Below are 23,977 nucleotides of genomic sequence, written 5' to 3'. Positions count from 1 at the left end.
AAAAAATCCAAACAACAAAATATTTTTAAACCATAAGATATAGAACATAAGCCTCCTACTAAACCAATGTACTATCAGGAATTACATCCACATGAACATTGTGCTCATGAAAAACTTTAAGTGTCATAACTTTAGTAAGTGGATCAATTAGCATGGAATGAGTCTCTATATGTTTTGTAAAAATATGTATTTTCTGGATTCTTTATTTAACAACCAAATACTTTATGTCAACAAACTTTTACTTGGTTGAATCCTTAATAAGACCATTAAGATATTATCCCAATAAACACCTGATGACTACTTAATATTGACAATAACAGGCAAGCCAGTTACAAGAATTTAGCAATCATAAATTCTAGTATGATGTCTCATAGCAAAATATTAACTCCACCCACACGGTTAAATGTGAATCCTTATGTGGAGTGATTGCTATTAAGACATTCCGAAAAAATTGAAATCAGAATACCCAATGATCTCTAAACTTCTAGACTTTCGATATGAAAGTATGTAGTTTCTTGTTCTATTCAATTAACGCATAATGCACTTTACTACTTTCTAGTGTTGCATACCAAGATTATGTTAGACTAAAATTTTTAACCTATGATGTTACAAACTACAAAATGAAACACAGGTCATTAACAAAATACGGAAAAATAAAAATCAAATTATACCTCCAGCCATTGCCATGAAAGAGTTGCCTTGTTTTGGTTCTTCCAAGCTCTCACTCTCTCTTTCTCTAGATGGTGTATCAAATGAGTTGGAAGAGGTGAGCTCAGGGACCAAATACATGTGCTATATATAGGCATTCTACCATCAAGAATGCATTTAATAGTCATTACCACTCATTAGTGGTCATTACCACCCATTAGTAGCCATTCAATTTGGCTTCTCAATTCCAAAACTAATGAAGCTTTTCATTTTCCAAAATGTTCAGACCAAAATTATTACATTCTCTCACTTGGTCCAAACATTTTTACTCAATGATTAAGTCAATGCTCAATCTTCTTAAGAAATGAATATACGAATCATAGTGATAGTTTCTCTTATAATGAATGCCATACCCTAATTTCGTCCAGGGACCATTGTTTTTCGGCATGTGACCTCCGTTTGACCACTTCAAAATGTTTAATACCCATTGTCGTGGAATCTGTAAAGTTTCGGGACGTTTCAGAAAGAAAACATCCAAAAACACAAAAGTGGGGGGTGAACTTATCAAACATAAGGGGTGCACTTAGGAAACTTCATCTAGAACACTCTAGAAGGTGGGGGTGAACTTATCAATTAGGAGGTGTGTTCAGGAAACTTCCCCAGGAAACCTCTAGAGGGGGTGAATTTATCAAAATGGGGTGTGCTCAGAAATCTTCCTCAGGAAGCCTCTGGGCAGCAACCACCTCCCTTCTTCTCCTATAAATAGGGGGAGAAGGCTGAGTTTCAAGGGCCCTTGACCTCTATGCTGTGTATTTTAGTTGTTTTTAGCGAAAAGAAGTGAAAAAGGAAGAAAATCCAAGCCGAGGTGCTTCCGTAACCCTTCCGAGACGTTTTCGTGAGCGATTCCGTGAAGATTTTCCGCCGTTCTTCGCCGTTCTTTGTTCATTCTTCGGTCTTCAACTGGTAAGTTTTTGAATCTGAGGCTTTCAATTCATTCTTGTTTTGTTCGCTTTCATTTTTCATCTCGTTTACTTTCAGTATTCTTTTATTCCGCTTTTAACGAGCTTTTGACTATTTATTTAAGCTATTATCTCGCCAAATAATTGATAAAATGAATTTCAACCGATCATTTGTGTTGTAATCTCGTTTAATCACTGTTAAAATAAAATCCAACCGATCATTCACGCTGTAACCTCGGTTAAATCAAAAAAGGCAAAAGTAATAATAAAATAATCAAAATATCCTTGGATAAAATAACCAAAGTGAAACTAAGGCTAAAATCAACTCACAAATCAAGTTTTGTCCGCAAAAGTCACTTAAACTCGTTTTAAGTTCCAATGCTTTAAATGGTCCTCTTTTCTTTTATCGGTTAACATGGACCGTTCAAAAGCATAAAATCAACACATAACTTTACCGCTTTTTTGGCAAGAACTACGTAGGTTTGAGTTTCTCATCGCAATTGAGCATACGTAGGAGCAAAAGCCACACTTTTGTCGACCACCCCTTTTCAAACAAACCCAGAGATCGTTAATGGTCCAATGCCTTAACGTTTCTCTCCTTTCAAAAACAAGAGATCGTTAATGGTCCAACGCCTTAACATTTCTTTCCTTTCAAAATCAAAATATCATTTAATGGTCCAACGCCTTAAATGACCTTTGTTCAATTAAAATCTTTCTTGCAAAAAAAGATAAAAACAACTTAACCAATGTTTAGTTCTGAAAGAACTACGTAGGTCTGATTTCCTCATCACAATTGAGGATAAGTAGGAGTGAGGGAAACACTCTTGTCGACCACAAAAAGATAAAAAATACAAAAAGGCCCATAAAAAGCAAAAAAACATAAAAAAGGGGAAAAATACATAAAAACAGAAAAAAGGGGAAAATACGTAGTTTTGAAGTCATATTTGCACACTTGATTGAAGGCTGTTGTCCCTTGTGACGGACGCGTGGGGTGCTAATACCTTCTCCGTGCGTAAAAACAACTCCCGAACCTTTCACTATTAAAGTTCATAGACCACACATTCTGGTTTTTCTGACGTTTTCCTCGAATAAACGTTGGTGGCGACTCTGCATGCCTTCCTCCCTTGGAAGACGCACCCGTGAACCTCACGTCGCCCTCCCGCCAAAGGGTAGGTTGCGACAACGAGTAATATCATCCATGTATTACAATATGCTCAATTTTCCAAGCAGTATACTCAAAGTGGTAATAAAACTTAATGAATAAACCCAATGTTTATTCTTGGTCCAAAACATAATTTTTCTCAAATAAATCAATGAGCACCCAAATATGAGAAAATATCACAATATAAAAGTTTCAATTTTAACATGTATGTATACAATCATAAAGTGGAACCAAGTCTCATTCTTTCTACATGATCCTTAAATTTAAATGGTGGCATGCCCTTAGTTAAAGGATCAGTGATCATAAAGTGTAACTGGTGGCTTTATGGTTCTTCCTCAACCAGAACCTCTCTATTCCTTAACAAGACCTTCGCAACTTTTTATATGGGGAAAAGAGAAACTATGTGTAACAGATCAGTATATTAAGAACCATAGCCTTCTTATAGTGTGTTAACCTAATAGGATTCTCATTATCCCCTAACGGGCCAACACTGACATCTGTTTATTTAAGTCCATATCATCTGATTTGGTTATCTAACGAGTTCACTTAATTTGATCACATAAAACAAAACTCACTAATGATGAATCGTTAATATAATTGTCTTATAATATTAGCCCACATTAATTATGGAATAAAAAATTCCAACATTTTCTACCCAACCACTTTTGATTTTAAATAAATCAACATATTTGATAAAAAAAATACACACAAACCACACTAATCATCTTTAAGACGGATATATAATTTAAACACAATATACTCACTAAAAAAAAACTTGAGCACAATGTCTTTCTATCCAGAATATACAAAATATTTTGAGAATTTTTTGCAACTTGAAAAATTTAAACATACTGAGAGTTTTCCATAATCTAAGTTTGAAAACATAAAATATATTTTTAATATTGGAAAATTTATTTCCAACTTTATATTTATATTTAAAAAGAAATTGTAGTGTCTCTCTTTCCTTTAATCAAAACCGTGATATGAATTAGATGTAGTATGGAATTTATTTTTGGTGAAAACACTCTTAATTTAATAGGGATTCAAGATGAATATTAAAAGACAACTTAACCCAAACTAAGGTGAAATTTCAAATATTAAAATTAATTTTTTCTTAATTACTAATTAATATTAGTCTATTATCTATTTTTCTTTTAAAAAAATAACCTTTTATTTTCATTCAAATAAATTATATATACTTTCTTATTTTCCTAATCATATTTAGAACACAATTTCAATTTATTAATCAATACACGTTTTTTTCTCATAAAGCAAGCTTGATATGATTCTCAATTTTCATTGGAGTTGGATCACCCTTCCATAGTTGGAGTTTCCATATATGCAATGAATTCTACATTGGTTCTAAGACGACCAATGTAGAATGCTAACCATTCTAAGACGGTCACGTGTCAACGACTGTCTTAGAATGCAATGCATTCTACATCGGTTCTGAGACGATCGATGTAGAATGTTCAGCGTTCTAAGACGGTCGTTTGCGACCGTCGTAGAAAAGGCTTCCCCTTTTTACGATGTTCCCTACGATGACGGTCATAAACCGATGTAGTATGCTTCAAATAACCGATGTAGAATCCCGTTTTTCTAGTAGTGATAACCTTCTTGAAGCCTTTCTTGCAAGAAAACCACCCCAAGTAAGGGAATCTAACCCACTCTATGTTTACTTGTTAGAATATGACGTATATATTGCTTTTTTTTTTTTAAGCAAAAGAGGGGAACAAAAGATAGACAAAAGTGGATGTAATTCGAACTAGGTTAGCACCACCACGTCAATGCCTACCAAATGAACCCCGAGAAATCCATTAAACCAAAACAAAAAGCATATACAAAACCACGAGGGACATGAACCAAACCCATGAAAAACCAAATTATTTGAACAAGGCCAATCCTATTTCTAAAGTACTCATTAGAAACAAAATATGGGATTGAGTTCCACCACAAAAAAACCTATATTCGAATTAGAATGAGAGGCCAACAAATCTGAACAAGAGTTGTCTTTTCTGAATATGTGGCTAACCAAGAAAAACATGTTTCTGGTAATTTCTATACAATTAATCCACTTATTTCATGTATATATTGCTTAGAATGTGTATAAAAATGTTATAGATAGATGTTGATATCTCAAAATGCATGAATTTTTGGGCTTTTAAACTATGAGTGAGTTTAATGAAAATTGCAAGCTTGATATGATTCTAAATTGTTGGGATGATTTTGATGTTGGGAAATACATTTATAGGAATGTATGAGTATGATTTGAGTTATCAGGTATGTTAAAGATGTTGTTTATGTTGTAATATTTGAAAAACACAAAATCTAACTTAGATATTGTTGAAAATCGGCCAAGTGCAAACTATGTTGACATCTACTTTAATATATTAATATGGTAATAAAATAATAACGTAAACATAGAATACAAATATAATATGTGTCTGCATACATCCATTAATAATTATTATTAATAAAGTACAAAGAAAATCAGAAGCAATGTTATTCAATCTTCTCTTTTTCACTCTCATATTGGCAATCTAGCCAGAAAGTGTTTGTAAAAGTCCAATGCCTCTCATGGTTTATATTCCAGAACAGTGTGGCCAGATCCCTGTACAAAATGAAATCAAATATTATCAATATAAACTCAATCAACAATATAATTATAATGATACTGTAAAACAAAATAATTTAAAAGGCTATCCAACTACTTAAAAAGATCACATGACTTGATGTGTATTTTTGTCTGTTTTTACAAAGACTTGATGTGTTTTAATGAGTCCTATATTTATTATTTAATGAGATCTATATAAATTCCACCCAATCACGAGTTAAGAAATTTGTATATATAAACACTTATAATAAGTAGTGAAAATTAAAATTGATGGTCAAAATTAAAACACACACGTAATGTATGACCTACCCAAATCCAAAACAACCACAATAAATTATCAACATTAAAATTGAATAAAACTTAATATTGATTATCTAGGTATGGTTAAAATTTATTGTTCTTGAGATGATAAGTGAGAACAATTATCATTTGATATTGTACTGATTCAATCAATCAACCTAATTTGATTCTAACAGTCGATCATCAATCCTAACCACATGCTTTCTATCCATGTAGAGAGAAATTATTGCATAAAGATGAATGAAACCCCATTTTGTTCCCATACTCAAAATCATGATGAAAACTAAATGTGGAAGCGTACCTGGACTAAGCATAATGGAATGATGAAAGGTTAATGAGAACCAAGATTGGTTTTATGATCTTCCAAATGTAGAGAGCTTTATGTTCTTCTCTAAATTTTCTCTTCTGATGGGGATAAAGAGAAAAAGAATTCTTAAACTGTATGCGGTGTTACTTTTCTCTACAAATGGGGACTATAACCTCTTGTATTGGTAACTGTCATCGGTTACCCCAAATTTGATAATTATAATTTGGCACCTCATCAAATTATAATATCACTGCTAACAGAATCAAATGACATAGACTCATCATGAAATGTCTAGCATGAAAATTACATGAAGATGGCCTGTACACGTTTATTTCCAACTGGTCCTACTTTACCTCAATGAGATCATTTAATAACCTTAATGTACAAAGTGTAATAACTGAGTAGTAAATCATATATATATAACCAAATATATCCAAAAGTCAATGTATGCATACATAAAATCTAACATAGAACATAAAATACATAAAAATGACTAACTCCCACTAAACCAAAGATTCCTCGAACGATAAAACACCCATATGAGCAACATGCTTATGAAAGACCTTGGGTGGAATTCCCTTAGTAAGAAGATCTGCTATCATGGAGTTTGTCCCTAAGTGTTCTATGGAAATCTGTCCACTCTATACCCTTTCCTTAACAACTAGGAACTTGATGTCAATATGCTTCGACTTGGTCGAGCTCCTATTATTGTTAGAATACAATACAACTGATTTTGTCACAATATAACTTAAGTGGTCTTTCAATTCCTTCCACAATTTGCAGACTTGTGACAAAATTTCTCAGCCATTTTCCATGATTTGATGCCTCACAGCATGCCACAAATTCTGCTGCCATAGTGGATGAAGTAGTAAGGGTTTGCTTGGCACTGCGCCAAGAAACCGCACCACCAGCTAACATAAAAATGTAACCTGAAGTGGATCTCAAACTATCTAGGCATCCTGCAAAATCCGAGTCAGAATACCTAGTGATCTCCAACTGATCTGACCTCTTGTATGTGAGCGTATAATACTTTGTTCTCTTCAAATACCTCATAACTCTTTTGGCTACTTTCCAATGATCCATTCCTGAATTGCTTAAATATCTGCCTAATACCCCAACTATGTATACTGTATCCAAACACGTACATACTTGGGCATACATCAAACTCCCTACAATGGATGCATAGGGAATCTTCTGCATTTCCTGAATTTCCAAATTTCCTTTTGGGCACTGTTTGAGACTGAACTTGTCTCCCTTAGCAACTGGAGTATCCCCGAATTTACATTCTTGCATGCCAAACCTTTTAAGTACTTTTTCGATATAGCTCCTTTGTGATAATCCTAGAATATCCCGAGATCGATCTTGATGTATCTGAATTCCTAATATAAAGGAGGTGTCACCAAGATCTTTCATTTCAAAGTTTCTTGATAGAAATCTCTTGGTTTCGTGCAACATGCCTATATCATTAGTGGCAAGCAGTATGTCATCAACATATAAGACTAGACAAATGTACTTGCTCCCACTGAATTTGTGATACACACAATCATCAACAAGATTAATCTCAAAACCAAATGAGAGAATTACTTGATGAAATTTGTGGTACCATTGACGAGATGCCTGTTATAGCCCATAAATGGATTTTGTCAGTTTGCAAACCATATTCTTTAGGTCTCCTGACACAAAGTTTTCTGGTTGCACCATATAAATTGTCTCATCAATGTTGCCATTGAGAAATGTCATCTTGACATCCATTTGATGAAGCTCCAAATCATAATGTGCAACAAGAGCCATGATTGTCCTAAAAGAGTATTTGGATGAAACTGGAGAGAAAGTCTCTTAAAAATCAATCCCTTCATTTTGGGTATAGTTCTTCGCCACAAGACGAGCCTTATACCTCTCCACATTACCTTTGGAATCCCACTTGGTCTTAAATATTCATTTGCAATCAATGGGTCTCACACCTTCTGGTAATGGGACAAGTTCCCAAACCTTGTTGTCTTGCATGGACTTATACTCCTCATTCATTGCTTCAATCCACTTTTCTGAGTTAGAATCTTGCATGGCTTAATGGAAGTTGACTGGGTCATCTTCCATCATACCATTATTTTCCCCATGTTCCTAGAGAAATACCATATAATCATCTGGAATAACACTTCTCCTTTCTCTTGTAGATCTCTGCAAAGGTACTGGCTCATGAAGCATAGGTTCTTGAGGATCTTGAGTTTGTTCTTCATGAACGACCAAATTATCTTGAGTGGGAGATTCAATAGCAATATCTTGTAGAGGTTCCGAGTTTGCTTTATCAAAAGCAACTGTATGAATCGGTTCTGGAATCGTTACTAATTCTTCCTCTAAGACAAAGTCTTTAACCTTATTCTTCCCCCCAAACTCAATATCCTCAAAGAATGTGGCAGTTCCCATCTCAAAAAGTTGTCTTTAATTTGAGATCATAAAATTTATAGCCCCTGGATCTTTCAGAATAACCAATAAAGTATATGCTCATTGTTCGAGAGTCCAATTTTCTTTCATTTGGCTTATAAGGCCTTGCCTCAGCTGGACATCCCCATGATAAAAATGTTTCAGACTAGGCTTTCGCCCAACCCAAAGCTTATAAGGTGTTTTGGCAGCTGCCTTGGTTGGCACTCTATTTAGAATGTAAGTTGCAGTCCTTAGTGCCTCTCCCCAGAGTGAATCTGGTAAGTTAGAATGACAAATCATGCTTCTTACCATATCCTTAAGAGTTCTATTTCGTCTTTCAACCACACCATTCATGCTAGGTGACCCCGACATGGTGTACTGTGGGACGATTCCACATTCCTCTAGGTGTTTGGCAAAAGACCCTAGACATTGTTCAATTCTGTTTTTAGAAATGTGACCTAATTGCTTATGCCTTAATGCTCTTCAGTTTGTATTATCAATTCTACGCTTAGTACCATGCAATTCCGCATTAAAGGATTCACCATAGGAAGCTATAGTATCAAGTAAATATAGATTATCATAAGACAAGAGCGAACCAGTTCCAACAATATCTGAATTAGAAGACAACCTAAACACATTGTTTCCAAATGAACACAAATAACCCAATTTGTCCAAATAAGAAACGGAAACCAAATTCCATCTAAATGACAGTACAACAAAAGTGTCTTTCAAATCCAAATAAAAACCAATACATAATAATAATCTAAAATGCCCTATAGCTTCCACCTCCACCGATTTACCATCTCCAACATATATCCGTCTTTCAGAATCAATTGGCTTCAGGTAGCTTAGGCAACCCTTTCTTTGCACGCCAAACATGATATTTGGTACATTTCTTCTTTGCATGTCCAGGCTTACTGCAAAAGAAACAATTGTCACCTTGATTTTGTTTCTTTTGTGCTGGACCCTTAGTAGCTTCATTCTTGGGCTCCTCAGTTATTTTTAGTTGCCCTTGTCTTTAGAGGTACTTACAATTTGAGCACTTTCAGTCCTTTCTTGCTTCAGCCTTTCCTCTTCTTGCACAGTATAAAATGAGCTCATTAAGAGACCATTTCTCCTTCTGACAATTATAAGAGATCTTAAACTGACTAAACTGTGAAGGTAGAGAAATTATCACTAAATGAATAAGCAAGTCTTCTGATAGCTCAAGCTTTAGTGCCCTTAACAATTTGCATGTTCTCTTTTCAGTCCTAAAAATTTGTACCATTAAGAACCAGAACCGAATTCAGATGAGCAGATATAGAAGCAACAATTTGAAAGATCAAAACAAATAATACAATAAGCTCACAGAACAGTCATCAATGCATTTAAATAGTGTTATAACCCATCTCAAGATATCTCGTGCACCATTAATATCAAGTCTTTGGTTAGTGGTATTAATTGCTAGTGAAATCCTTGTTGTAATGTTCAAACATTGATAATAAAAGCATATCAAATAACATACTCATTCACATGCAAAACCTCATAATTATCATACGTTTAACATCACAGGTGTGTGTAAATTAGTTAAATGGTAACTTTCCTTTGAGCCAATCACCACTCATATAAATAATCACACACGTTAACATTTCTTATGAACAATCTACACAAGAGAGGTCACTTTGGTGATATCTTAATTCAATTAGCTCATTTAAATGCTAAACAAGTAAAATGATATACCGTAGCTAAATTTTGGACATTGATGCACCAAATCCAAAAAATAAAACATTTCTAAAGTAAATTATTTTAACTTTCTTTATTTATTTTAAATTTTAGAAGCTCATGATTGTTATTTTAATTTACTGTAGCGGCCTCTAAAAGTAACAACAAGTACAGAGTTATATATATATATGTGTGTGTGTGTGTATATATATATATATTAATGATGCAATGTAACCTTTAAATGAGCAGTGCATTTAAATATTGTTGTAAGTTACGCTTTAGTAAAAGGTAAGATCAAGCAACAATATGTAAAATATCTAAACTCATTTAAAATTTAGGATATGGCAGCAACTTGAATAAATAAAATTTCCAAAATCATACATGAATAAAGTATGGGTGGCTCTAATACCAATTTGTAGGGATTCAATCAATCAACCTAATTTGATTCTAACAGTCGATCGTTAATCATAACCATATGCTTTCTATTCATGTAGAGAGAAATTACTGCATAAAGATGAATGAAACCCCATTGTGTTCCCATACTTAAAATCATGATGTAAACTAAATGTGGAAGCGTACCTGGATTAGCCATAATGGAATGATTAAAGGTTGATGAGGATCAAGATTGATTTTATGATCTTCCAAATGTAGAGAGCTTTATGTTCTTTTCTAAATTTTCTCTTCTGATGGGATAAAGAGAAAATGAATTCTTAAACTATATGTGTTGTTACTTCTCTCTCCAAATGGTCATAACCTCTTATATTGGTAACTGCCATCGGTTGTCCCAAATTTGATAATTATAATTTGGTCCATTATCAAATTATAATATAACTAATGGTATCTACATAATTAGTCTTTCATAACATATATGTCCTTAGCCATAATTTTATATTGATCAGACTACTTTAATATTTTGACTAATCTAATAATGGCCCTTACTCATTCAATTATGTAATATATATATGTGTGTGTGTGTGTGTGTGTGTGTGTGTGTGTGTGACCTCAGGGCATTGGATAGAAGACTCCAAGTAGATTGGGCAGAGATCCAAGGGAAGGCCCTAGGGTTCTCATGAGCCTTAGGGTAGATTTAAAGCCCATGGGCTAAGTATGAGCCCACTGATCTTTGTAAATATTAGAATAGGTTTTTCCTTCGTTTGGGCCTTGTATTTTGGCCATTCTAGTAGTATAGGGTTTTAGCCTTGTATTTCGAGGCATTTTGAGTAGTCTTTGTAGTAGGGATTTTTTTGTATTTTCATGTATTTTGTCATAAGGGTGAGCTTAGCTATTATAGGGGGTGTGTAGCTAAGCTCTAACTTCTCATCTCAAGGAGGTGAGCTTAGCTATTAGAGAGGTATGTGTAACTAAGCTCTAGCTTCTTTATGAATCTTCTTAAGGAAGCTTCTCAAGGAGGTGAGCTTAGTTATGAGAAGGGTGTGTGTAGCTAAGCTCTAGCTTCTCAAGGAAGTTTTCTCAAAGAAGCTTCTCAAGGAAGTTTTCTTAAGAAAGCTTCTCAAGGAAGCTACCTAGTCTATAAATAGAAGCATGTGTAACACTTGTTGTAACTTTGATGAATGAGAGTCTTGTGAGACACAACTCAAAGTTCAAATTCTCTCCCTTTTTTCCTCCTTCAATTTCGTGTTCCCTCCTCTCTCTTTCTCTCTTTCTTTTCCTCCATTGAAGCATCCTCCCCAAGCTTCTTATCCAAGGTTCATCTTGGTGGTGAAGCTCCTTCTTCCATGGCTTATTCCTTAGTGGATGGTGCCTCCTCTCACCTCTTCTCCTTTGTCTTCCGCTGCATCTCCATGGTGAAAAATCACCATTAAAGGACCTCATTGAAGCTCAAAGATCCAACCTCCATAAAAGCTCCAGAAGTAAGCTTCCATCATATATCCTCCATAATGACAAAATATAATATATGACTAGAAGTATTTTTGAGAGCTTCTCTGTTACAAAAAGCTCTATGTTTTGTAAAGAAGCTCTCGACAGACAATACTGTATCCAAACAGGCTCACAACTCATCTTGACCATAAGAATGAATGGTCAATGTTACCTCTTTTTACCTCTAATTCTCTTATCTGATATGCTATATGTATATACAAACCTTTATGGTCAGAAAAGTAAGATTTTTGTCGTATCCTTGTGTATACCTGCAACAGATAAAAATTATCAATTAAATTTCTAGTCAAGAAAAGATTGATCTTTTATACAATATACATTGTAAAAAAACATTTTTGGGGCATATTTTGGAACAACTTGCAATCTTGAAGCTAAAACTCCTATTGCTAAGAAGGACCAATACCAGAACACATGTATCTTCACAGATCAAATACCAGAAAATGTGTTATGCTAGCATGCTTCATAATACAAGGTGTAGAAACTTATCGAAGATCAAGTTATGTTGACTTATAAACCACTTCAAAAACAACTAAAAAAGACATTCAAACAAGGTCCTTCCAATTAACTCTTTTGAAATTTTTGAAGATTCACTAAGTAAGGATAAAATAACGGGGAAATGGAACTAGTAAGTACCCAGCAACTTGACCATTGGATGACCAAGGCCTCCATTCATCAACAATCTTGTATCTAACATATTTCATCCACACTTGACTCCCCGTGTATGGAACACACATGTCATGATCGTCGTTGCTAGAAACATGAAACTTTTTTAGTTTTCTATCGATTAACACTAGAAAAGAGGATGCACTACCTAAAGCAATGATCAAAGATAACAGAGACAATATGAAGCATGCAAAGAACTAGTGTCTAGTGACAAGAAAATCTTATCAAATTAAGAAAGTAGTTACTAGGAATGTCATTATGTAGTCTGTTAGGAAGGGCTTTAGGAGGCCCAAATATATCCCAAAATTAAAGTGGTTAAAAGATTATAGAGTTGATATTTGTATTATTGTTTTTATTATAAATAAAGAGATGTTGACACATGAATAAATAGTATCCATTGATTAGCATCAATTAAGGCTATATAAATGTATTCCTTTTTTAGGGAAATCAATCAATGAATGAAATATCAAGTTTCATGTTTATCTTCTTCATAGCTTTTAATGATAGTTTTCTTAGGAGTAGAAGTAGAGTAGCTTTTAGCACTCTAACATAGTCATAGTCAATCTCATAACATTTGAGAGTCTTTTAGTTTTATAGACATGTCTTTTTTAGTGCTCTTTCTACCTTTTCAATCCCTATCTTCTTAACATGGAAGAAAGAAAACAAAAAATCATTAGTATAATACTACCAAGAAAGGAAGTTTTCTTTCTACATTTTCAAACCCTTAAATACACTTGAATCCTGCACTTTTGCAATGGCAATGAAATGCAAAATGTAAAAGAATATGACAAAGTACTTCTTTTGACATAGTCCATGGTACAAACCTAAAAACAATTGTACAAATGAATCAAAAGACAAGAGAGGAAAACAATTAACGGAACAACATACAGCATGGTGAAACAAATTACAAGCACACCTGCGGAAAGATTCCAATTGACTAAATAACAAATAAATGGTGATTTAACACTTTCCCGTAGCTATGTTAAAACATGTTCACATTTGTATTTTCTTTTTGAGTAGTCATCTCTAGTAGAAAACATCAAACACAATGGTATCGATGGAAAAAATGGTAAATCTTGTCTTCTCAAATAAAAGGAAAAGGTAAAAAAATGTTGAACTTTCCTTTCTGATATTCCATACAATCAACTGGAACAATGAATTGCACATAAATGTATAGCAATGGGATATTTTTGGTTACCAAATGTAAAAAATTTTGTTATCTGAAATTCACCTGAATATGAGTGCTCTGTAACCTTTGGAAGTTAAGTTCTTGTGGTACTCGGTCATGCTCCCAGCATCATGATCAAAGTAAATTCTGTCGGTGCATAAATCCCAACTACTGACCACACTTTTCTATTTCATCAGAAAGATCACAATTTAGTGTTTTCATATCCAAAGTATAGGAATCTTACTAGAAACCTGTATGAATTGTTGTCCTGACTGCTTCATTGTTCAACCATGTGTTTGCAACCTCATCATCCTACAGATAAATGTTACATCTAGTTACTTGTTGAACATCCAATGAAAAGGTAATACAATAATATCAACAATAAAAATGATGATAGTATGCATATAGAAGCCCAACAACATTTTTCTCAAAGCAGATATATGATAGAATAAGACAGACTTAAGAAAATATTGTCCCTTCAACTAGAAAATATTTGTCACAAAAGCTAGTTCTAAACTAAATTACAACAATTGGCAAGAATCAAAGCAAATTGAATTCATATAATAACTTCAATTTGATGTTAGTAGGCAATGAACTAGAACTTAAAATCCCTCAACAATAAGGACTTTTAAAGCACTGTTATTAGAAGCTAAAGCTTAGTTTTCTGAGGATACAATTTTGACCATTAGCTTCTGGCATATGTTATGCTATTAGTTAGATATCTTTCAAATATATGGTTATTTATAATCCAAATTAAGGAGTAAGCACTATTTCAAATATATAAGGTTTAGAACAAGATAGAAGGCACCTTTTATAGGTGTATTTCATCATTTTCATTTTAACATTAAAGCTTCTGTCACTATCTTGAGCACATTCTCTTTTTCAGGACTATGTTCATCACTTTCAAATTTAGCAATCAGCATTTGTTGTTTTACTAAACATGAGAGAATTACAAATTCTCTTTCATTTTTGGCAGTTCGGAATCAATAGTTCTGAGGTGTATTCTTTAACACCCCATTTTTCATAAAATAAATAAAAAGATTTTTATTTAAAAATTAATAGAGTTTTGAGAAAATAAAAAATGAGATAAAAAGATTTTTGTTAATTAAAATAAGAGTTTCATAGTATTATAAAATAAATAGAGTAAAATGATGTTTTAGAAAATAAAGAGGTGTTTTAATTGGTTACTTATTTACTGTATTTACTGAAAGAGAAAAATAAAGTTTCTTTTTTTAAAATAATAAAATAAAGAAAAATAGAGTAACTAATAGACTCAGAGTATCTTAGCTATTACGTCAGTTTTTACATTTACAATATGTTTCTACACTCTCTCTTCCTCCCAAATTCGTTCTCCTTTCTTCCTCTCCTAAAACCCTTTCTTTTTTTTGCATACACCCAAATTTATTCCAGTAAAACTATGATTCCAAACTTGTTAATCGTTGGATTGTCCTGAAATTTGGACATCACATTCGGAACTCATTTTTGCACAGTTTCGCTGTTGGGATATGCGAAATAATGTTGGTAGAGAGAAATGTCTCTCATACAAAGACAATGAAATTGAGGTCTCAATCCCTTCTCTTTGTCTCTAACATTTGGAAACCCTAGCAGAGTAAGCAGAGGAAAAGCTTGAGGAATCTTATGGAACCGCTAGAGACGCAACTATTGCTACTAGATTACACATGTGAGCTTGCTTAGAGGTAAGGGATGAGTTATTCACAGTTGAAGAGTAGTGAGAACATGTGTACGAATCCTTAGAGAATCAATTGGGATGGATTTTGGGGTGTTTCTGCAATTTTGATTCTATCTTTGCAATTATAACTGGAAATTATATATGTTTGACGGGCCAATTGATGTCCCGATGCGAAAATGCTGTGAAATTAATATGTTATTGTGTTGAGTGTGAATCCTAGAAATTGAGTTTTTTTCTTTCTAATTAGCGTGAATTTATGAAACTGAATGATTAGTATGATACCTTTACTAGTTAATTTGCGTTATGAGTTTATATTTGAATCTAGCATACTACGATAAAGAATAAATGGTCAAAAGAAAAAATCTCTCTATGTTTGTTTTGCATATTGCAAAAGGTATTAAAATAAACTTTCAAATCAAACCGAAAATCGTACACAAATTTTTATGTCGTGTATCATTGCACTTTTGATATTTGACATCACACATATCAAACCGAAAAATCTCTCTATAGATTTAAAAGGGTATTAAAATAAACTTTCAAATCAAACCGAAATCATACACAAATTTTTATATCATGTATCACTGCACTTTTGATATTTGACATCACACATATCAATTGAACTTATTAAAGAACGTGAATTGTACTCTAAATAATTTTCTCTTTAGTTGCTTGCCTTTGCCTTGTATCTTTCCACGATGATGATCAACATGTTATATATACATTATAATAATAAAAGTAATAAAATAATAAATTAAAGAAAGTTGTAAAGTTAATGGTTAGTAGTAATTTCTTTTGATACAATTTTAATTTAATTGTTGTATAAACTCTTTTTAATTGAAAATAATATAGTTTGATTTAATATATATATATATATATATATATATATATATATATATGTTTTATGCCATATAATTATTACTATTGTGTGATGTGTATATGATTTATGAGGCATGATAAATTGTTATATTTGGATTATAACATTATGATTGAGATAGAGTGTAAGTGATAAATTGAGTATGTATTAAATTTTACGATACATGTTTATTGAGATATTGTACGCATTGAGTTTTGAGCTATGAACTGTGCAATCACACGACTGTATGACCCTTTAAGGGCGACGAGTATTGTGATGGAATCCACTATGGGAACCCGCCGAGTTTAATCACCTTGAGGTGAGACAAGTTAGAATTATTTTGAGAACAATTGAGGAGTTGTGTGTTTTGTATAGTTCATAAATATAGTATATGTGTTAAAAAATTTTCTGGGTTGGACCTGAATTAGGAGGGAGAGGTCCTGACTGATTCTTCGGAGTCTAGGCCTTGGGGGTAAATATACTTGGTTTGAATGCTCCTTTAAGCCTATGTTGATCCCTGATTGGTCTCCCTATGATTTCACTTAATGAGAGTGACCTGACTTCTAGTGTGTGGTCCGTCTTGTCATGTACTCATAGGCGCCCTGCGAGGTTTTTCACTGACATGGTACCACATTGCATATAGGATTGAGTCTTAGTATATTTGTTGCATAACACCTATGTAATGATCATTGTGACATGTTAAGTGATTGTGTGTAATAAATTATGTTAGTGTGAGATGTAGTATTGTATTTAAAATGTGTTGTCTTGTCTTGAATATGTGATTAATCATGAAGGGATGAAATGTGATTTTGATTAAATTCTAGGACAAGTGATGTTACATGATGAGCGTTGAAATCATGCAAATTATGTCAAGGTTGAGCCTTGTTATACCTATATTGTTATTATAATTATATTATTATTATATTTATATCATACCTATATGCTTTCATTTATCTCTATTCATGGAGGAATGTGATGACTCATTCACAGTGTGTTGTTTGTATTTTGATCCTATGATGATCTCGAACCTTGTGTTTGTGGGAGCAGATGACTTGGTGGATTGCTTTAAGGAATCTCATACTAGAGGACACTGGGATGCAATGCTCTGATAGGATGTGACATTGGGAGGATGAGTTTTTGTTTTAATTGCATGATGTTCCGAACATGTTATTTTACTTTATTTTATTCTGCTGCTTAACTTAAGTTCTTTTGTAAACTTGAACGGTCTTATTGTGAGCCATAAATGTTTCTGATGAGTTGTATTTGGTAATAGTGAAGCGAATGTGTACCTTTCACCCACGTGGATTTACTTATGATTTTATTTAATAAAATTGATTTTAATTAGATTCCGCATTTTATATGTTTTTTATTTATTTATATATATGTTGGGATAGAGGGTGTCACATATACAAGTAGACATTAACTTTGTGCAACAATCAATCAATTAAAACCAATTAGTAGCTAGGAAGTAGATGATAAATGGTAAAAATAGATTACTTAGATAGTAGTAATGCAGCCTACCGTGCATGGTGGAGCAGATTTTCTATTCATTAGTTGTGGCCAAGTTGGGACAATTCCATCTCTCACAGGTGCTCTTAGGGGTCAAGCACAACCAAGCATTTTTTTCCTCACATGGAAAGGTCTTTTAGTCTTACCCAACTTCTGGAAGCTAGATGGCATCCTAATATAGGATTCTATAATCTTCTCTGCTTCTGTGCCGTGATAGCATGGTTCTAGAATGTTATATATGTTTATCTCATCAAACAACTTAAAAATAGCAAGAATCATCAATGGGTTCCAAATTCACTTAAGCTCATCAACTTTTGAAAGCTCGCTAGAACAATTATCACTTGTTGGATCATAAAAATTCCCGTTGCACTCACGGTTAACCTCCTGCAGCAGCAAGTATCATTGATTAAATGAAACATATTTAGAAGACAACAAAGCATAGCATGCTTTCAAACAAAAAACACTGAAGTTAAAAACAAAACATAAAGTTCCAAACTTGCCCTTAAATAGTGCATATTGCTTTTGTACTAAAAAATATAATACATATTTTCACGTGTTGGAAAGTTGCCTTAATTGCAATCACCCCAAACTCGCCTTAATTACAGTCTCTTTGGTTTGCATTCATTGCGGTCACCAATACTTTCATTGTGCTGGGTGGGAGGGGGTGTATTTAGTCTCACATTGTCAAGTGGTCCTTAAGTAATGCTTATAAGACTTGGGAAGTTTTCACCTTACAAGTTGGATTTTGGGTGTTAAGTAAGACTCTAAGTTCAAATTCTAAGATGGTATCAAATATTATTTTAAACTCGTTGTCGAGTCACCTGCATTAGGCATGAAGGGGTTGTTGGAAAGCCACTTCAATTACAGTAATCCCTAATCTGCCTCAATTATGGCTTCTTTGGTCTACCTTCATCGCAATCTCCAACACCTTCATTGGGTTGGGTGTGAAGGGGAGTATTTAGTCCTATGTTGTCAATGATATGGCCTAAGTAGTGCGTATAAGGCTTGGACAATCCTCTCTTTACAAGCTAATTTTGTTTCCTAAGCCCAAATTCTAAGATCATATTTTAAACAAAAATTTCATCCCAAATAACATTGGTGGTTCCATTTCTATGATACATCTAAATTGGCAGGTTGCCTTATTTTAACAAATCAATCTCCGAATAAGACAATTACATTCACATAAAATGAAAATTAGATAATCTTCAAAAGCGCAAAACACGATTAAAAAACTTTAAAATGATCTGGATACAACAAGAAAGGAAAACTATTTTACATATTTTATAAAACAAAGACCAAACAATAAATAATGATGAGTCACTGGGTGACCATGCTATAATGAGCCAATGAGGGATTAAATTTCACCTCAAATAGTTCGTCTGGGATAAGTCTCATCCCATGTACAAATGGAACAAGAGCATTGCCATCAATTTGTTCATCTGTGACACCATTTCCAACCATGTAACCCTGCACACAATGACCATCAGATAGCAGCCATAGGTTTGAAAACATAAATTGATCACTTAAAGTTAAACATAAAAATTGATGTTAACGAATATGTTAACATCAGTTTTTTTACAGAAACCGATGTTAACATTTTGGATATTAACATCGGTTTTTTTTAAAAAAACCGATGTTGTTATTAGGATTTTTTTTTTAAAATACACTTTCTGTTTTTACAAAAAAAACCCAAAATTTAACCTGTAAATTTCAAATCAGACCACACAGCACAACATATATAATTTGCATTTTGGTTTCAAACAGTTTTTAGTATAAAGCTAGCTAGTAAACTATCAATTGAAAAAAATCAATTGATAACTATGAATAAATAATTTATTAATAACTATCAATAAAGAATGTTCAATGTTAAAATGAAACAACAATTGTAAAAAATGTAAAGCAAGCTAGTAAACTAATTAAGTAACCTAAAATTACATAGTTCCCTAACATCCTAAGTTTGATTTCTAACTTTGAGATAATATTGTGCCCACTGGATGCGAAGCGCCTTCAATCTCTTTGCTTCCAATGGTCTAACATCATTAAAATACTGCATGGTCAAATAAAATATAAGTTAATAATGTAATACCAATGATAAGAAAATCAAATTTGTTTGAAATAAACAATTATCGTTTTCCAATTATTTTTGAAACTTCCCAAGATTATAGTGGACATCCAGTGCATCACATAATAGCCACACTTAGTGCTTCCTTTTTGTGTCTATTACACTAAATACATAATGAAATTTAGATATTAAACGCTAACTACCATTAGTGTGCAGACACATAAAATATATATATAAGTAGAAGTTTTCTTTAAATCACTTACTTCAACAACAATCCACCTAGCACCAGCCTTGGATTTAGGTTGTGGAGTATCATCAAGTTCTTTCAAAGCACTGTTTAATACAAGGAATATTAAAATATTGATGTTGTTGAGTACTGATAATGCAAATATATTAAAAAACAACACTGACCTATTAATTATTCCTTTAAGGTAGTTGTCTGGCATGTTATGCAAGGAACAAAACTAGACAACAAGATTTTCCTTAGGCAAAATGACGACCATTTGCCAATGTGTGCTGCACTGGAGACCAATATGGGTGATTGTAGTATTAAACATTATTTAAATTCAGTTGTTCAATTTTACTTACCCATTTAGGTAGGCTCCTAGGTAGACATCGTGTTTTGAATTCTGCATCCAGTTTTTCATGTAATTTTTTTATTCAAATTGCGATTGCCCAGATCTCTGGATGGACTGTGGTTCGAGGAATCCATACACATTAGAATTCCCTGCTCGCATACTTGTCTCAATCAGATGCCTATTGTTGTTAACACAAAGTTAATTATATATGAATTTAAAACAATAACTTAAGTAATTAACAATAATGTAAATTGACTTACAGTATCCACAACTGTATAACAAAGATATTGAGACATTGACCACCGTGTGCTATTTTAGATAGATCTTCATGCTTTATGTGCAAGGGGAAGTCTTGATTAAACACCCCGAACACGATAGCATCCCACATAACCTACAATGGCTTCAAAAAAAGTTGTGGGATGGTCAATGTCATCAAATATAGGGGATCATCCACCTTATGATCCGGCCTATCTACAGGTTTTGCGGGTCCTACAGCCCCCTATTTATCCAACAGAGTTAAATAACATTAGGCAAATACAGTGAATAATTGAATTGAAAAAAGAAGCTTTTAATGAAAGCAAAATACCTATTCTGATAAACGCTTCACGAGATGCGTCGACCAAGCAAGGAAGGTGTTAAGTGTCTGTCCCACTAAGTTAATCTCGTCAGTGGGTACAGGAACGGGAGCATCTACATCTTCAACCTCCTCAACACCAACCTTCACTTGGCCATGCAACAAAGGGATGTTGTGAACGGCAGTGGATCCCTCATAAACTCTTCCAAGGGTAACCAGGCGGGAAGGATTTTCTTTGATGTACAACCCGCATTTGTCTGAGTCACCCGTGTCTAGATCGGTCACTGAGGGATCAACACAACTCCCCTATGTGCTGACACGAGCAACTGAGGGACCAACCTTAAGCTCCGGAGGCAGTGCAAGTCCCTGTGATTGCATCTGTGATTAAAACTAGGATTGCATCTGGATGAAGGATAACATCAGTTGCCGAGTCACTTTTTATGTAATCGACTCCTCCAGCTGGTCCCTGATTTGTTGAGTCAGCTGCTCTAGTTCTTTGGGAGCCATGGAGGAAGAAGTACAGGAGGTTCGTGGAGCCGATCCAATGTATTGCTTTACGGTCACACCGACTTCAGTAGCACGCACACAGCCAAGGTGTTCTGGTCGCCCAATGGCAGTAGTCAGGAGATCCTGACGTCCATGGGGGACAAAGGAACCCTGTGACGCCTACTCGTCTAAAGAATCATGTACAAAACACATATATTTGTTTAGTCATTCACAGAATAAACAAAGATAATTACAATTCTTAATTGCAAATGACTCACAATCTTTGTAGCAATTTCCTTTGCTGCCTCAGACGTCATCTGCTAGTTTTCTTGGTGCGGGCCATCTTCCACTTCACGTGTCATCTGATGCGAGATGGAGGGTCAATCACGGCCTCAATGCTTCCGGATTGAGCAGCTTCCTCCAGTTTTTTCTTTGTCTTCTCAATCATCAACTTCTGTTCTAAATATTCATAACCCCCACGAGACAACACGTGGGGGGCGGTGTTTTTCTTCTGGATGGCCTGTGCCTTTTTCCGCACATCCTGCAAAAATCAAACATTAATGAAAGTCATTATTACAATGTATTATAATAACTGAATTTTTAGTGGAAAATAATTAAAATGACAAAGTACATACCTCCCACGAGGGGTCTCTGTGAGTCTGACAAAACTAGGCCCATTTCTCCTTGCTAATGCCATATGTTCCACAAACAGTGTCATCCACACTATCCTTGTCGGATGCAAGTGCCCATTTTGACGTCAAATCAGATTTTTACAAAATTGGAGGAAGCAACAATTCGAGAAGAACCCTAACCAAACAAATCAGATTTTCACAAACAGTGTCATCCACAATGTCCACACTGTCCTTGTCGGGTCTGACATATAACACAACACAACAGATTGGGAAGAACCCTAACCAAACAAGAAAGCAATGGCTGCAGAGTTAGGGCAACAGATGGTGGAGCTATCCACTCTCATCACACGTGCCGCACATGATAAGTCATCTGATACGTTAGTGCCGCACATGATAAGTTATCATGAGCGACGCCTGTGACGAGAGTGGATAGCTCCACTGTCTGTTGCCCTAACTCCGCAGCCATTGCTTTCTTGTTTGGTTAGAGTTCTTTCCCATCTGTTGTGTTGTGTCAGAGCAACAACATCGAAACTAGCTAACTAATGGAAACCAACCATTGATTTAATTGAAGGTTTTTACAAAACTGCCCAGAATGCAATTCCATAGAACATTTTTCCAATAAATAGATGGATGTGATGTTCACGTTGGGAATTTATTACCTAGCTAGCTACCTAATAAACTGTTCTAATTGCATATTTGACCATTATACCATAGAAGATTTTTCCGTTAAGCAATGAGGAAGAGAGAATGATATAGAATGATAGAAATGGAATTTCACCTAACAAAGCCCATTAACTAGTGGCTAACCATGTCAATATTTTAGGCTTGTACCTGGAATTTAATTACTAATAGGATACTTAAAGGTTTTAAGCTCTACCAATGAGCTAATAGAAATTAATGTTTTCGTAATATTTGAATTACACTTTTCGAATTTTGATGTAAGGTTTGTGCCTCACTAATAGGATAGGTGAAGGTTTTAAGCTCTTGCAGCTTATTAAGTCTTGAGGGGTTGTGCCCCACAATCAATTTCTTAGCTTCACACTCAGAATACTCTCAAAGTGGTGTAGACTTCAATCAATTGTTTTTAAATCTAACACCATCATATGTGTATATAAATGCTAAGACAAATGTCAAAATAGTTGTCTGTCATAATACATATAAAGATAGTAGACCGTATGTACGTACCTGGAGTTGCTATAATCAAAGATCTTCCACAGCAACACCACTTAGAAGTAGTAAATGATAACCCAAAAAAAAAAGCATTCGACAATTAGCCACATTGTATTTAAAGCCTTTTATCAACAGTATGACTCTCACTTCATGGTCACACATTGACTCTCACTTGACAGTGTGTTATGGGCATGCAGTGGAGTTGTTTCATAATAAGTTCTGCCGCGTAATTTTGAGAATTGAAAAGAGGAAACCTAACCTACCAGCTTGCATGGCATGTAGAATCTTATGCACTAATGGATAGACATACCATGTATATAACCATGATTAATTATAAGCTTCGGACCAAATATTTATTTTGCTGAATGAGTGAAAATAACAATGATGATCAGTTAGTTTTGTTTCAAATGAAACTTATAATCACATATTTAACTTATATATAATAACAAAATTAACTTAGAAATTCCTAAGTATATTTGTCACTTGTTTAACTTATAAATGTCTAATTATACATGAATTTCTTTGTTTCCTAGCTAGAAAGATTGCTTTTCGGTGGTTGGAATAATTACGGATCAATTCAAAATGGA

General features: G+C 34.0%; 1 pseudogene; it reads right to left on the bottom strand.

Annotated features, from left to right (window-relative positions):
* Positions 1 to 5,296: 5,296 nt before the first annotated feature.
* Positions 5,297 to 19,349, bottom strand: LOC114405451 (annotated as a pseudogene).
* Between the last annotated feature and the right edge of the window lie 4,628 nt (positions 19,350 to 23,977).

This window comes from Glycine soja, chromosome 3 (assembly GCF_004193775.1).
Source record: "Glycine soja cultivar W05 chromosome 3, ASM419377v2, whole genome shotgun sequence".
In the NCBI taxonomy this organism is placed as follows: Eukaryota; Viridiplantae; Streptophyta; class Magnoliopsida; order Fabales; family Fabaceae; genus Glycine; species Glycine soja.
Note: the sequence above shows the minus strand (reverse complement) of the source record. Positions and strands in the feature narration are given on the sequence as shown.